Source organism: Leopardus geoffroyi, chromosome X (genome assembly GCF_018350155.1).
Source record: "Leopardus geoffroyi isolate Oge1 chromosome X, O.geoffroyi_Oge1_pat1.0, whole genome shotgun sequence".
Classification (NCBI taxonomy): Eukaryota; Metazoa; Chordata; class Mammalia; order Carnivora; family Felidae; genus Leopardus; species Leopardus geoffroyi.
In genome coordinates, this window is record NC_059343.1 from 26603060 (window position 1) to 26616437 (window position 13378).

The following is a 13378-nucleotide window of genomic DNA, read 5'->3' on the forward strand; positions in this document are numbered from 1 at the left end:
TTCCTTCATTCCTACTCCTATGTCTCGAATTAGGTGCGATCCTTTGGCTCACCACCCTCTTAGGCTTTTCTACTTTCCTGGACATTTTTTTTTTTTTTTTTTTCTGGGGGAAAGAAGGCAACCCTGTAGCAGATTCTTTCTGAAAGAGTCTTACGCCCAGCACTAATCCATTCTTGGGCTGCAAAGTACTTCCCAAAATTCTTCCCGGAGGATTTAGGGACCATAAATAACTAAGACATCCAATAGATTGTGACATTTCCGTGGATTGACTAAGTATGCAGTAAGTAAGTTTGATCCTAGGGTACTCTTTTATTATTTATTTCATAATAGTTGGTTGAGTACCTGTCCTTTGTTTTTTGTTTTTTGTTTTAAATCGCCACTAGCCCCCCAGGCCCAAAAGGGTTAGCAGGAACTTGAGAGTGGGGATTTTGAATTCATCTTTATATCTCTAGTAATGCCCAACACGTTATCCTTCAGATTCAAGCTGTCAGTAATTGTCTGTTGAACTTGATGGGGCGGATCGCCGGAGTTTTATCCACATACCCATGGCCTCACTGATTCAGCGGCTTCCTCTAAACTACCAATACGTGAACTTACAGACAGGCTGATGTAGGATCCACTGCGTACTCTGGGCAACATTTTCTTTTTTTCTAAACTCTTGCCCAGAACCCAGCGTGAATTTTTCAGCCAACCTTATCGAGATACAATTTACGCACAATAAAACGCGTAGGTATAAAGTAAATAGTCTGATGAATATTGACAAATATTAACAGCCCTGAAACTTCTACATCAATAAAGATCTAAAACATTTTCACGACACCAGAAAGTTTCCTTATTCCCCTTGAAAGTCAACACTGCCATCCCTGTTCCCCCAGGGAACACATGAACTTTTTTTTTTTTTTTTTTTTTTTTTAGTTTATTTGTTTTGACAGAGAAAGAGCACAAGCAAGGGAGGGGCAGAGAGAGAGGGAGACCGAGAGAATCCCAAGCAGGCTCTGTGCTCCGCACTGAGCTCCACGCAGGGCTTGAACTCGCGACCGTGTGATAATGACCTGAGCCAAAATCGAAGGTCGGATGCTTAACCGACTGAGCCCCCCCGGGCGCCCCGAACTTTTTTCTGTAACCATAGATTAGTTCTCTGTGTTCTAAAACTTTATACAAATGTAAACTGTAGACTCTGTGCTCCTTTGTGTCTACCTTCTTTCACTCAGCACAGTGTTGGTGAGATTCATCCAGCTTAGTGTTAGTATGAGCAGTTCGTACCATTCGTGTTTACTGCTGGGCAGCGATCCGTTGTATGAACGCGGCACAATTTGTGTATCTATTCATGTGTTGATGGACGTAAGTGTAGTTTCTAGTTTTCGGATGTTAGGAGTAAAGCTGCTCTCACATCTTATATAAGTCTCATTCTTGTCATCACTTGGTATTGTGGTTGCTAGTATAAATTTACTTGTAACAAATGCTTCATTCTAGAAGGAGAGAGGGAGAGAGAGAAAGGGGTTGGGGAGGGAGAGAGAAGAGACAAGGAGCCGGGAGGAGGGGAGAGGGGAGAAAAGAGGCAAAGAGAGGAGAAGAAAAAAAAAAAAAGTGCAGTATTTAAGACATAGAGTCATAAATACAATCAGGTTTTCCCGGGTCTGCTCTGATCTCTTATCAACTAGGCTGCATTGCCTTTCAAGGGAGAAATATGAAGCCATATTCTTTCTGTTCTTGAGGGGGTGGCCTGAGCTGGACATTATGTAGAGTTTATTCTAGGAAGCCGGTGGTTTTTCAAGTATAATTTGGACAGGAAAAACTGCAATTCTAAAAGAATGATCTGCGTGTCAGGAACTGGTAATAATGTTGAAGTTCCTGGTCACGTTGTAAAACCTGGCTGTTTTGTGCTTGTGGGAGGAGACATCTTTTTTCTTTTGTTACTGCATGAAAACGAAGCCTTTATTCCTTGCAGGCGCGTTCAAACTAATGATCAGCAAAAGAGGCAAAAGCCAGTAGCTATGACAGATAATATGGGGAGAGAAGGGCAGGACATACATTCTTAAACTTCACTTTTACCTAAACAAGGACAAAGCTCATCTGGCTCAGTAGGAAAATACAATGAGTGTAATTATGAGGTATGATTCAGAGAACTAGTCTTTCTAGGGTAAAAGCGTGATCCTTCTGAGAATGATGAATTTGAATACGGAGAGCAAAAGAGGCATTCTAAGTAGCGAGACCAAAAAAAACGGATTTAAAAAAATTCATTGGAAATGACCACCGTTATGAAACTGTATTGAAACTGTTCTCCTTATTGAGACATAAGTTAAAAAAATTTTTTTTTAATGTTTATTTACTTTTGTGTGAGAGACGGCATGAGCAGGGGAGGGCAGAGACAGAGGGAAGCACAGAATCCGAAGCAGGCTCCAGGCTCCATGCTGAGAGCAGACAGCTCGTTGTGGGTCTCGAACCCATGAACCGCGAGATCATGACCTGAGCCGAAGTCAGACGCTTAACAGCCTGAGCCGCCCAGCCGCCCCGAGACGTAATTTTTTTTTAAGTTTGTGTATTTATTTTGACAGAGACAGAGACAGCACGAGTGGAGGAGGGACAGAGAGGGAGAGAGAGAATCCCAAGCAGGCTCCACACTGTCAGCGCAGAGCCCGACGTGGGGCTCATATCCACGAAGCTGTGAGAGTGTGACCTAAACCGAAACTTATAGGTGTAAGTGAACCGACTGAGCCACCCGGGTACCCCGAGACCTAGTTTGATGTCGCTCGTCTGCTCCCCGGTGCGGGACTCTGGATCATTAGTGCCCATCGGCTTTAAATCTAGAATACAGTGAATGAGAGAGGTGTCCCCAGCTTTGTCCCTTCGGGGTCCTTGCTGTGCATTCAGTGGGCAGCATCGCCCAGGGACAATCGGTCGGGAGTTCGCCTTAAAAGAGACATTTGTCTCACGAACCACTAATCAAGTCTTACCCAGCGCCCTGACCACCACGGCCGAGGCCGAGATGGTGAGCCAGCCCCCGCTCTGGTACGAATTTTATTAAGGCGCCTGTTGTCTGGAATACACGCAGTAAATGTGAGCTTCTTATCCTTCACTCACTCATTCACTCATTCATTTCTGTACTTAGTATTTATCGAGGTCCTGCTGTGGACCGGGTACATGTTCTAGGTGCTGGGCGTACATAGTAATGAATAAAGAGACAAGAATTTCTGCCTTCGCACCAGCAGGGGGAGACAGATAATAAAAATAATAAGCAGGCAAACGATAGAAAGTATTAGGAAATGGTGCATACGGAGAAGAAAAAAAGCAGGATAAAGGGAACGGGGGTTTTGGGGGCAGAGAGGGGGTGCCGCTGGGAGAATAATAAGCCGTTACTACTGTCACGTTTATTGAAGCCAGATTTCCCCTGGGCCAGAGAGCGGGATTTCTCTCACTACCATGACAACCTAGAACTATGTCACAGTGATTCTGGATGGTCCATTCCGCACTCTGGAGGAGGAGCCTGAATTGGGACGTCACTGTGTTCAGTGTAGGTGATGACATCACCGTCACGCATCTCAGTATCTCGTGGTTATCAGGTGATAGGCCAAGACCCGGAAATAAGGTACCAGGGCCACCGCATGCCGTGGAAATTTTGGAGCGAATCCTGCCACCGCCCCAGGGCACATACAGTGCATCTATTGACTGAGCGCCCGCTCTTTTTTCCTTTTCGTATAAATCGCATATCTTTCCTCAGGCCTAGAAATATCTGTTATGACACGGATTTATCCCTGGCATGGTATTTTCCTTTGTATGTGTTGTGATTTCTGAACAATTCTTATTTTACAAGATCTGGTTAATTTCCAAAATGTCACTGTGATGAAATAGTGTCACATGTAACTTTGGATATATCTGTGGTTTTGTCCTTAAGCTGATTTGCAGAAATGAGTTCGGAAGATAGGCAGACTTTTAACATTTTTTGATGCAAGTTACCAATTGCCCACTAGAAAGCGTGAATTTGGCCCCACCTGGCCAGCTGTGGATGAGAACGTTTATTTTCCTATATTCTTACCAATGTTTGTGACACCATCCTTTTTACTTCATTCGTTTTCTTTTTACTTTATTAATTTGAAGGGTGATACTTGGTATCTCATTAATGTTTTCAATTGCCCTATCTTGGATTGTGAGGTTTACTGGGATTTATAGGTTTCCTTTTGGAAATTGCTCATTTGTAACTGGGGTGTTTATCTCTTACTGATAGCTAAGAGCTCTTCCGATATTAAGGGTATCAGCCTTTTTTGGCCATATATGTTGCAAATATTTAACCAATTTAACAATGTGCTTTAATTTTATTGATAGAGTTTCTCAAAGATATTGATGCTTTGGCAAGTAAAATATCTTAGTTAAATTTATTATGGCTTTCTTCCTGTGCTTTTTTTTTTTTAATTTTTTTTTTTTTTTAACGTTTATTTATTTTTGAGACAGAGAGAGACAGAGCATGAATGGGGGAGGGTCAGAGAGAGAGAGGGAGACACAGAATCCGAAGCAGGCTCCAGGCTCTGAGCCATCAGCACAGAGCCCGATGCGGGGCTTGATCTCACGAACCGCGAGATCATGACGTGAGCCGAAGTCGGACGCTTAACCGACTGAGCCACCCAGGCGCCCCTTCCTGTGCTTTCTTGATAAGTGCTTCTTGTGCCCTCCCAAATTATTTAAATATTCATTCAAATTCTCTTCATTTTCTATATTTTTAACATTTAGCTAAATGGTGATATGTGGAATTTATTTTTGTGTCTGGATTTATATAGGACTCCTGCTTTCCTTTTTCTCAAATGCTTGTCTGATAGTCTCAGGACCATCTCTTTTTTAAGAAAAAAATTAAAAAAAAAATTTTTTTTTAACGTTTTATTTTATTTTTGAGACAGAGAGAGACAGAGCATGAACGGGGGAGGGTCAGTGAGAGGGAGACACAGAATCTGAGACAGGCTCCAGGCTCTGAGCTGTCAGCACAGAGCCTGACGCGGGGCTCGAACTCACGGACCGTGAGATCATGACCTGAGCCGAAGTCGGCCGCTTAACCGACTAAGCCACCCAGGCGCCCCAAGAAAAAAATTTTTAATGTTTTTATTTATTTTTGAGACAGAGAGAGACAGAGCATGAGCGGGGGAGGGGCAGAGATAGAGGGAGACACAGAATCCGAAACAGGCTCCAGGCTCCCAGCTGTCAGCACAGAGCCCGACGCGGGCCTCGAACTCACGGACCGCGGGCCTCGAACTCACGGACCGCGAGATCGTGACCTGAGCCGAGGTCGGCCGCTTAACTGACTGAGCCACCCAGGCGCCCCTAAACAAATTTTAAAAAAATCATAAGAAAAACAAGCTCCGTTAAAAAAGAAAAAAAGATTTCAAATGTGTGTAACGAAGACATTTTTGCTGGCAAGCATAAATGAAGTTGACGTGAGGTAACGTCATTGGGTGGGGTTGACTCTCAAGCCTTTTTTCCCCCCTGAAAACAAACGTAAATGCTGCATTTTCAAAATATAAGAGTCTTTCCCCTCGTGGACTTTTGGGCCCACTTCGACACCAGCCGAGTTGGCTCACTGAGCAGAACTCTCCTTGTAAGTTCTTTCCTCCTCTCTGTCTTTTCCCTGCTGGTCTCATTATTAAAAACATGCTACTGTCAGGGATAAATGATGTTCCTCACTAAGTCCGCTCAATAATAGCATTTTTTTCCTTTCCCTGTGTGTTTCCTCCAAATCTAACGATGAGCCATCTTGCCTTAGCGAAAAAAAGATCCCAAGCCTCTGTGACTCTTCCCGGGGTTGCGGGCTGGCAGGACTGGTGGTCTGAGTGATTGATCCATAACCTTTGGGCACGCAGGCAATTATAAGTTGCCCATAAGCTTTGCTGTGCCAGCAGCTCAAGTGAAAAACTTGGGGATCTAATTCTGGATCCGCCGAGCTCTCTTTGTGTGATGTCACATGAAATAAGGGGAAAGGGGAAGGAAGCAAGGAAGGAAGCTCCACTGCCCATCTCCCGATCCACTTACCTACCTACATCTAGTATATTTTTTCCTCACATGTATTTATTTAATTATTTATTTTTTTTTAAATTTTTTTTTCAACGTTTATTTATTTTTGGGACAGAGAGAGACAGAGCATGAACGGGGGAGGGGCAGAGAGAGAGGGAGACACAGAATCGGAAACAGGCTCCAGGCTCCGAGCCATCAGCCCAGAGCCCGACGCGGGGCTCGAACTCACGGACCGCGAGATCGTGACCTGGCTGAAGTCGGACGCTCAACCGACTGCGCCACCCAGGCGCCCCTCCTCACATGTATTTAAAGTGGAGATACGATTCACATGCCCAAATACCCATCCTTTGAAACGTATACGGTTCAGAGGCGCCTGGGTGGCTCCGTCATTAGAGAACAAGGAAAACTGTATTTTCACTTCTAATCGTCATGAAACGTGATACTGATTACTAATTTGTGCTTCTCTGCCCATGCCTAATTTTTTTTCCTACTTCTGACCTTCAACATTTCCTTCTAGAGCCTTTCCACTAATTTAGGAACACGGGGCAGAGAAAGCCAAGTTTCTGGTGTTCGAAGAAAAATGAAAGTCAGAAATAGCCCGTGTAAATCAAAGTCTCAATATTTCCTTTCCCACAATCCTGGGACTTGTCAATGATTTTTATTTTCGCTAATGAGGCAATAACTCACGAGCTGGTCCTCTTCTGTCAGGAGACAAATATTATGAAACAGAACTGTCATTTGTCTCTGAGCTCTGCTTTATGCAGGGGCGTATTGTGTGAGCTTGTAAGGAAAAAGGGCATTTTCTCAGCCAAGATAGAATGAGCTGTAATAGACTGATTACTAAATGGTCTATCGTAAAAATCTCCGTACTGGAAAAGAACATTAAAGGTCATATGGTTCAATCTCCGGTCTACAAATACGCTCATTCAAAGCTTAAGGGCCACGTGAACATGTTTTCAAAGCTGCTAAACACTATCATCATCTAATTGTATGACTGCTCTCTTCCCAAAATGTTCTATGACACATGGATTTTCAAATCGATTGTCTAGAATTTTGTGACATTGAGAGAAATTGCGGACGTCCTAGACTAGGTTATGATACTCTTAGGAAAATGATTGTTTTTCCAGAAGCAGAACTGGTTCACTTTTCTGTTTAGTTTAAGCTATTATTTACTGGCTGTAGGAGGAAAGCGTTGCTCCTAATTTCCTTGTGGTTGAGGGATGGTTAAATTAACGGCCCTCCAGGCATCACCTGTCCCTGTCTGCCCTTACGTAGTCCCCAACCCTCTCCACAGACACTAGGCTTTTGTCGTGTGACATCTTTTGACCAATGGGATGTTAGCGGATATGACACAAGCAGAAGCGAGTAAAGTGCTCGTGCATTGGCATTTGCTTACTCTCTTGTTGCTTTAATTTATTTTTATTTAAAAAATTTTTTTTAAATTCACATCCAAATTAGTTAGCATACATATATGTACCACATCTTCTTTATCCATTCATCCATCGATGGACATTTGGGCTCTTTCCATACTTGGGCTATTGTGGATAGTGCTGCTATAAACACGGGGGTGCATGTGTCCCTTCGAAACAGCACCCCTGTATCCCGTGGATAAATGCCTAGCAGTGCCATTGCTGGGTCGTAGGGTAGTTCTATTTTCAATTTTTTGAGAAACCATACTGTTTTCCAGAGTGGCTGCACCAGCGTGCATTCCCAACCTGTTGCTTTAATTAAAAAAAAATTTTTTTTTTAAATGTTTATTTATTTTTGAGAGAGACAGACTGAGAGAGAGAGACAGAGTGCGAGCTGGGGAGGAGCAGAGAGAGAGGAAGACACGGAATCCAAAGCAGGCTCCAGGCTCTGAGCTGTCCGCACAGAGCCCGACGCAGGGCTCGACCTCATGGACCACGAGATCATGACCGAACTAGTCACCCAGGTGCCCCTCTCTTGCTGCTTTTAGAACCCAGTTTTCATGTGAACAAGCCTAGGCCAGTCATCTAGAGACGAGAGGACCAGCGAATAGCCAACATCAACTGCCGACATGTGAGTGAGGCCATCTTGGACCGGCGAATAGCCAACAGCAACTGCCGACATGTGAGTGAGGCCATCTTGGACCAGCGAATAGCCAACAGCACCTGCCGACATGTGAGTGAGGCCATCTTGGACCATTCAGTCCCATTTGAGCCACCAGATAACTAAAACTGCTTGAGATGAGACCAGCAGAAGAACTACATAAGCTGAACTCAGCCCCGATTGCTGACCTACAGCATCCTAAGCAAATAAAATGGCTGTTGTTTTAAGTCACTTTGTTTTAGGGAGGTTTGTTTAGAAGCAATCCATAACTGCTGCCTTCCTGGTATATAGTGAAGCCACCTACTTCTCTGGGGTGAGATTTTTCAGTTACCGTGTGAGGAAGAGACCTTGTGAAGTCAATTGCCATTGGATATCCCTTAGGCAGTTACCGTTTACAATCAAAGCAGACATTTTGGGAGAGATTGTTACTTTTCTTTTGAGCAACAGAAGGCTGGTGTTTGCGGCCGTGTGACGTGAAGCACCCATCCCGTATCTTCATTTTTTTTAATTAATTAATTTATTTTTGAGAGAGAGAGAGAGAGATTGAGAGATGGAGAGTGAGCAGGAGAGGGGCAGGGAGAGAGAGAGAGAGAGAGAGAGAGAGAGAGAGAGGGAGAACCCCGAGCAGGGCTCCATCCCAGGAACTGTGAGATCACGACCTGAGCCGAAATCAAGGGTTGGATCCTTAACCGACTGATTGACCCAGGTGCCCCTCTGTATCTTCAAATATTTGTTTTCCAATCCATTGGATCGTCACCAGAATCACTCCTCTCTTGCAAATGCCCCAGCCCCTCGTGCCTTTTCCCCTCCTCATGTTTGCCTAGCCAGATTCTAACCCCGGTCACAGGCAATTGTCCTACTCTGCATCGGTGGTGGAGAAACTGAAGTTTGCTGGAGAAAATGCCACAGTCTCTGTTGAAGATTCTCGCTTTAAGTGTCCAGTAAGCCTTCAGTACTCCTGGCCGGTCCTACTCTATTGCTCTTGTAAACTCACTTTCCAAACGTGAAACAACTGTTTCACGCTTTCTTCTCTCGTCTTTCATCTCCAGTATCCCCTCCTTCCCCCAGCACCGAGTTTAGGTGCCAGGTTCAGTGATTCCTGACAATCGGATGTACTCTGTCACCACCACCATGATCCAGTTAGAGAACACTTCCATCATCCCAGAAAGTTCTTCCATGCCTTTTTATAGACATATGTTTTTTGTTTCTCTCGAGTACATACCTGGAATGGAATTGCAGGGTCGAATTTGCCGCCACATCCAAGCACTGATGAGTTTGGCCAGCATCGCCGTAGGCAGCTTTGCGGTGACTTTCTCTGGTAACTGATTTGCTGGCCATCCCAGGCCTGGGCCACCTCAGCGAGCTTCCCTGTCATCAGAGGGACCATACCCTCTCCAACAAGGTTGTGAATCTCTGAAACGGTGCCCTTCTCCCGGTTTGTTTCTTCCCTGGCTGCTCTCCCAAAGCCTTAGAGACGGTGGCTGCTTCCTTCACTGCTGTGCCCGTAGAGTTAGTTTCACTCTTCTTTGTAGTTAAGCCCCTGTTACTGGTGAATGATGACTTACACTGAATTTTCCGTCTGCAAATGATTGGTCTGGGTTTTGGGTTTTTGTCTCCTGAGTGGATCCTGATCTTTTCTACTGTACCTCAAGAACGTGTCCTGAAATACCCACCCCTCCCCGTTTCTATTGCTAGCAGCCAAGACCAAGCCCCCAACATTTTTTCTTGAACAAATGCAACAGCTTTCTATCTGGTGTCTCTACTTTTCTATTGTCCTGTCCCCAGACTTCTACAGTCCATTCGTAGAACAGCCATAGTGAGCCACCCCCCCCTTTTTTTATAGTAAGCTGCACACCCAATGTGGGGCTTGAACTCATCACCCTGAGATCAAGAGCCGCGTGGTCTACATACTGAGCCAGTGAGCTTTCAACGTAAATTCAATCATACTACTATACTGCTTAAAATCCTCCGATATGAACTTCTGGTTTTAGCTTAGAGATGGAGACAGCTGGCATGAGGGTCTCTCCCATCCACCCAACAGAAAACCTGGACAAAGTGGAAATGAGTGGTTTTTCTTGAGTGAGCCAGAAGACTGAGGTCATAGGACAACCACCTAGCCTGAAGGTGCCAAGTTCTTGCAGGGATATATGGGACCTGCGCGTTGGCTTATCCGGGGCCGAGGCCGTTCGACTCCACACGAGCTGGCCAGAGGATTCCGCCAACAGTTCTTAAGAAACTGCTCGAGGCCAAGTGTGGGCTGGTTTGAAGACGTCACCCTCTTGCAGGATTTTCCTCCACCAACCCCAGCACGCGCTCCTAGGGAAGTTCGGGGAGAATTGTGACAAAACTTCCCATCGGGCTGCTGGCTGGCAGAAGCTTACTGTCGGCCACAGGAGCCATTGCTGACGCTCTGCTCAGCCCGTCTTTCCTACTTCCCCGTGGAAAGTAGTTAGCTCAGGGCACTGGTGAAAACCCACCGTAGTTGAGAAGCCAGAAGAAAAAAAAGAAACTCTACCTCTGAAGGAAAACCGAGAATGTGTACTAGGTAGGGGCGCCTGGCTGGCTCAGAAGAGTATGTGACTCTTGATTTCTGGGTCCTGAGTTCGAGCGCCACACTGGGTGTAGAGATTACTAAATATATATATATATATATATATATATATATATGTCAATAAACTTGCCAAAAAAGAAGAATGTACATTAGGCGAAAACTACAGCTGGAGAGTCCAGAGCTCTTGTGAGACTCAGAGACTCTGCCTAAGACCGATGCTTAGTCAGACCAGCAGAGAATGCTCTTGTCTCCTGCCCCTCATCACAGGTCAACAGGCAACATGTCAAAATAACAGTACAATAGAGTGGGGGGCGTGTCGAGGGGGCATTTGCAAGAGACCCACACTTTCAGTGCCATGGCACACATGGGAAATCCAAGGCCAGAAGAGGAGACGTTGAGAAAGTAACTCGGGCAAACCAGCCCACATCAAGCATTTTCCAAATGACCTTACTTATCTTGCTCGTTGTTGTGTCTCTGGGACGTAACAGTCCGGGTGCTTTGTAAGTCCTCACCGAACGACGAGCGAATGACCCTCTCTTAGCTGCTGCATCCAGAGACCAACTGAGAGAACATCAGATTCATATCCTATCTCATTGAATGAAACGGTCGGAATCCGCTGATATTTAAATGCCAATTTGTTTCCATTTAAATGTATTCACATAAGCAATATTTAACTTATTATCATTTCTGTCTTTCATTCTTTTTTAACGAATGTAGTTTAACCCGTGTAAGTGAAATGAATAGGTGATGAAGTCCCACCGTGGTACCTCTTTCCTTTAAGCAGCGATCTATGCCCTAGAAACCCCGTCAGAATTGCAACCGTGCAAGCTACGGGCTGTTGGTTGCTGTATCTTCACCTGAAATGACTGGTTTTCAAAATTATTCAAATGAGGATTCGATCAAGGAGATGGCCTCATTCATAAACAGCTGGCTGAACATTAATGATGAATCAAAGCCAATCTGGAAAAAGCAAGCTCACTATTTTGGGGATCATAATAGACACAATCCCAGAATCTTCACTCATTTAAAAAATGTGCAGGGGTGGGGGACGTTGGGAGGGGAACCCAAATATCAACGAAATCCCTCATCTTTGTTATTATATTGTCTTACGGGGTAACCTTCAGCTCGCTGGGCATCTGTTTCTTATCTGTAAATTGGTAGAATTGGACCAGTGACCTCTAGGTCTTCAAGTTGCTAAAGAAAATCAAAGAAAAAAAATCTAGAATAGATAGCATTGCCGAACTGAGAATTCTACTACACTCCTCTCCACACACACACGTGCACGCGTGCACACCTTGTTGTCTTGGTGATAAAACAATTTCTTTTTTAAATGTTTATTTATTTTTGACAGAGAGAGACAGAGCGCGAGCAGGGGAGGGGCAGAGAGAGAGAGGGAGGCAAAGCATCCGAAGCAGGCTCCAGGCTCTGAGCTGTCAGCACGGAGTCCGATGAGGGGCTGGAACTCAAGAACTCCGAGATCATGACCTGAGCTGAAGTAGGAAGCTTAACTGACTGAGCCACCACAGCGCCCCAGGTGATTTTTTTTTTTTAATTTTTTTTTTTCAACGTTTATTTATTTTTGGGACAGAGAGAGACAGAGCATGAACGGGGGAGGGGCAGAGAGAGAGGGAGACACAGAATCGGAAACAGGCTCCAGGCTCTGAGCCATCAGCCCAGAGCCCGACGCGGGGCTTGAACTCACGGACCGCGAGATCGTGACCTGGCTGAAGTCGGACGCTTAACCGACTGCGCCACCCAGGCGCCCCCAGGTGATTTTTTTAAAAATATACCTGACTCTGAAGAAAAGGCTACATTAGCTTCTTATTTCAACTAGCTTCTATGTACTTTTGGTTTAGTTATTTTTTAAGGATTTTATTTGTAAGGAATCTCTACACCCAACATGGGGCTCAAACTTATAACCCCGAGATCAACAGTCACATGCTCTACCAACTGAACCAGCCAGGTGCCCCTACGGTTTGGATTTTAAAACCTTATCTTGTTTCTTGACTGATTGATAAATATGTTCACCGAGTAAAACACACATCTGTGGAACACTTCCTGTGTGCCAAGCGTTAGTTTCAGTCATGGATGGCATGTAGTCCCCGACCTCACGAAATTCGGGATGGAGTGGGGATGGGGTAGGGAGGGTAATCTAACAAACTAGCATAATAATGTGTTTGAAAATTTGGTAGAGTGATAGAATGTTGCCTAGTAAGAAAAATAAATAATTTTAGAAACAATGTGTAAGAATCCAAATGATCTTTTCATTTGTTATTACTAAAGACTTAACTCGTAGATGGGTGCCTGGTTCGCTCAGTCAGAAGAACTGGGTGACTCTTAATCTTGAGGTGCTGAGTTCGAGCCCCAAACTGGGTGTAAAGATTACTTAAAAATAAAGTCTTAAAAAAAAAAAAAAAGGACAACTTATAGAGATCACTGATAATGTAGAATATATTTATTTAAGGGTTGAGAGTTTTATTTTTTTTAACTTTATTAACGCACAAATATAATTTGTTTATGTGCTGATTTTATTTTCCTTTTCAATTTAGTTATTCTTTAAATTAAAATGTACCTGCCCGTGATTAAAAGCAGTGGTTCTCAAAGTGTGGTCTGCTGACCCCTAGGAATCCCCAGGATACTTTCCGGGTGCCCATGGGGTCAAAATAGTAACACTAAGACTTTATTTGTACTTTTCTCTGTGTTGCCAGTGCATCCATGGTACAAAAGCAAACGTGGGCAAAACTTCTGACTTCTTAACACAAATTA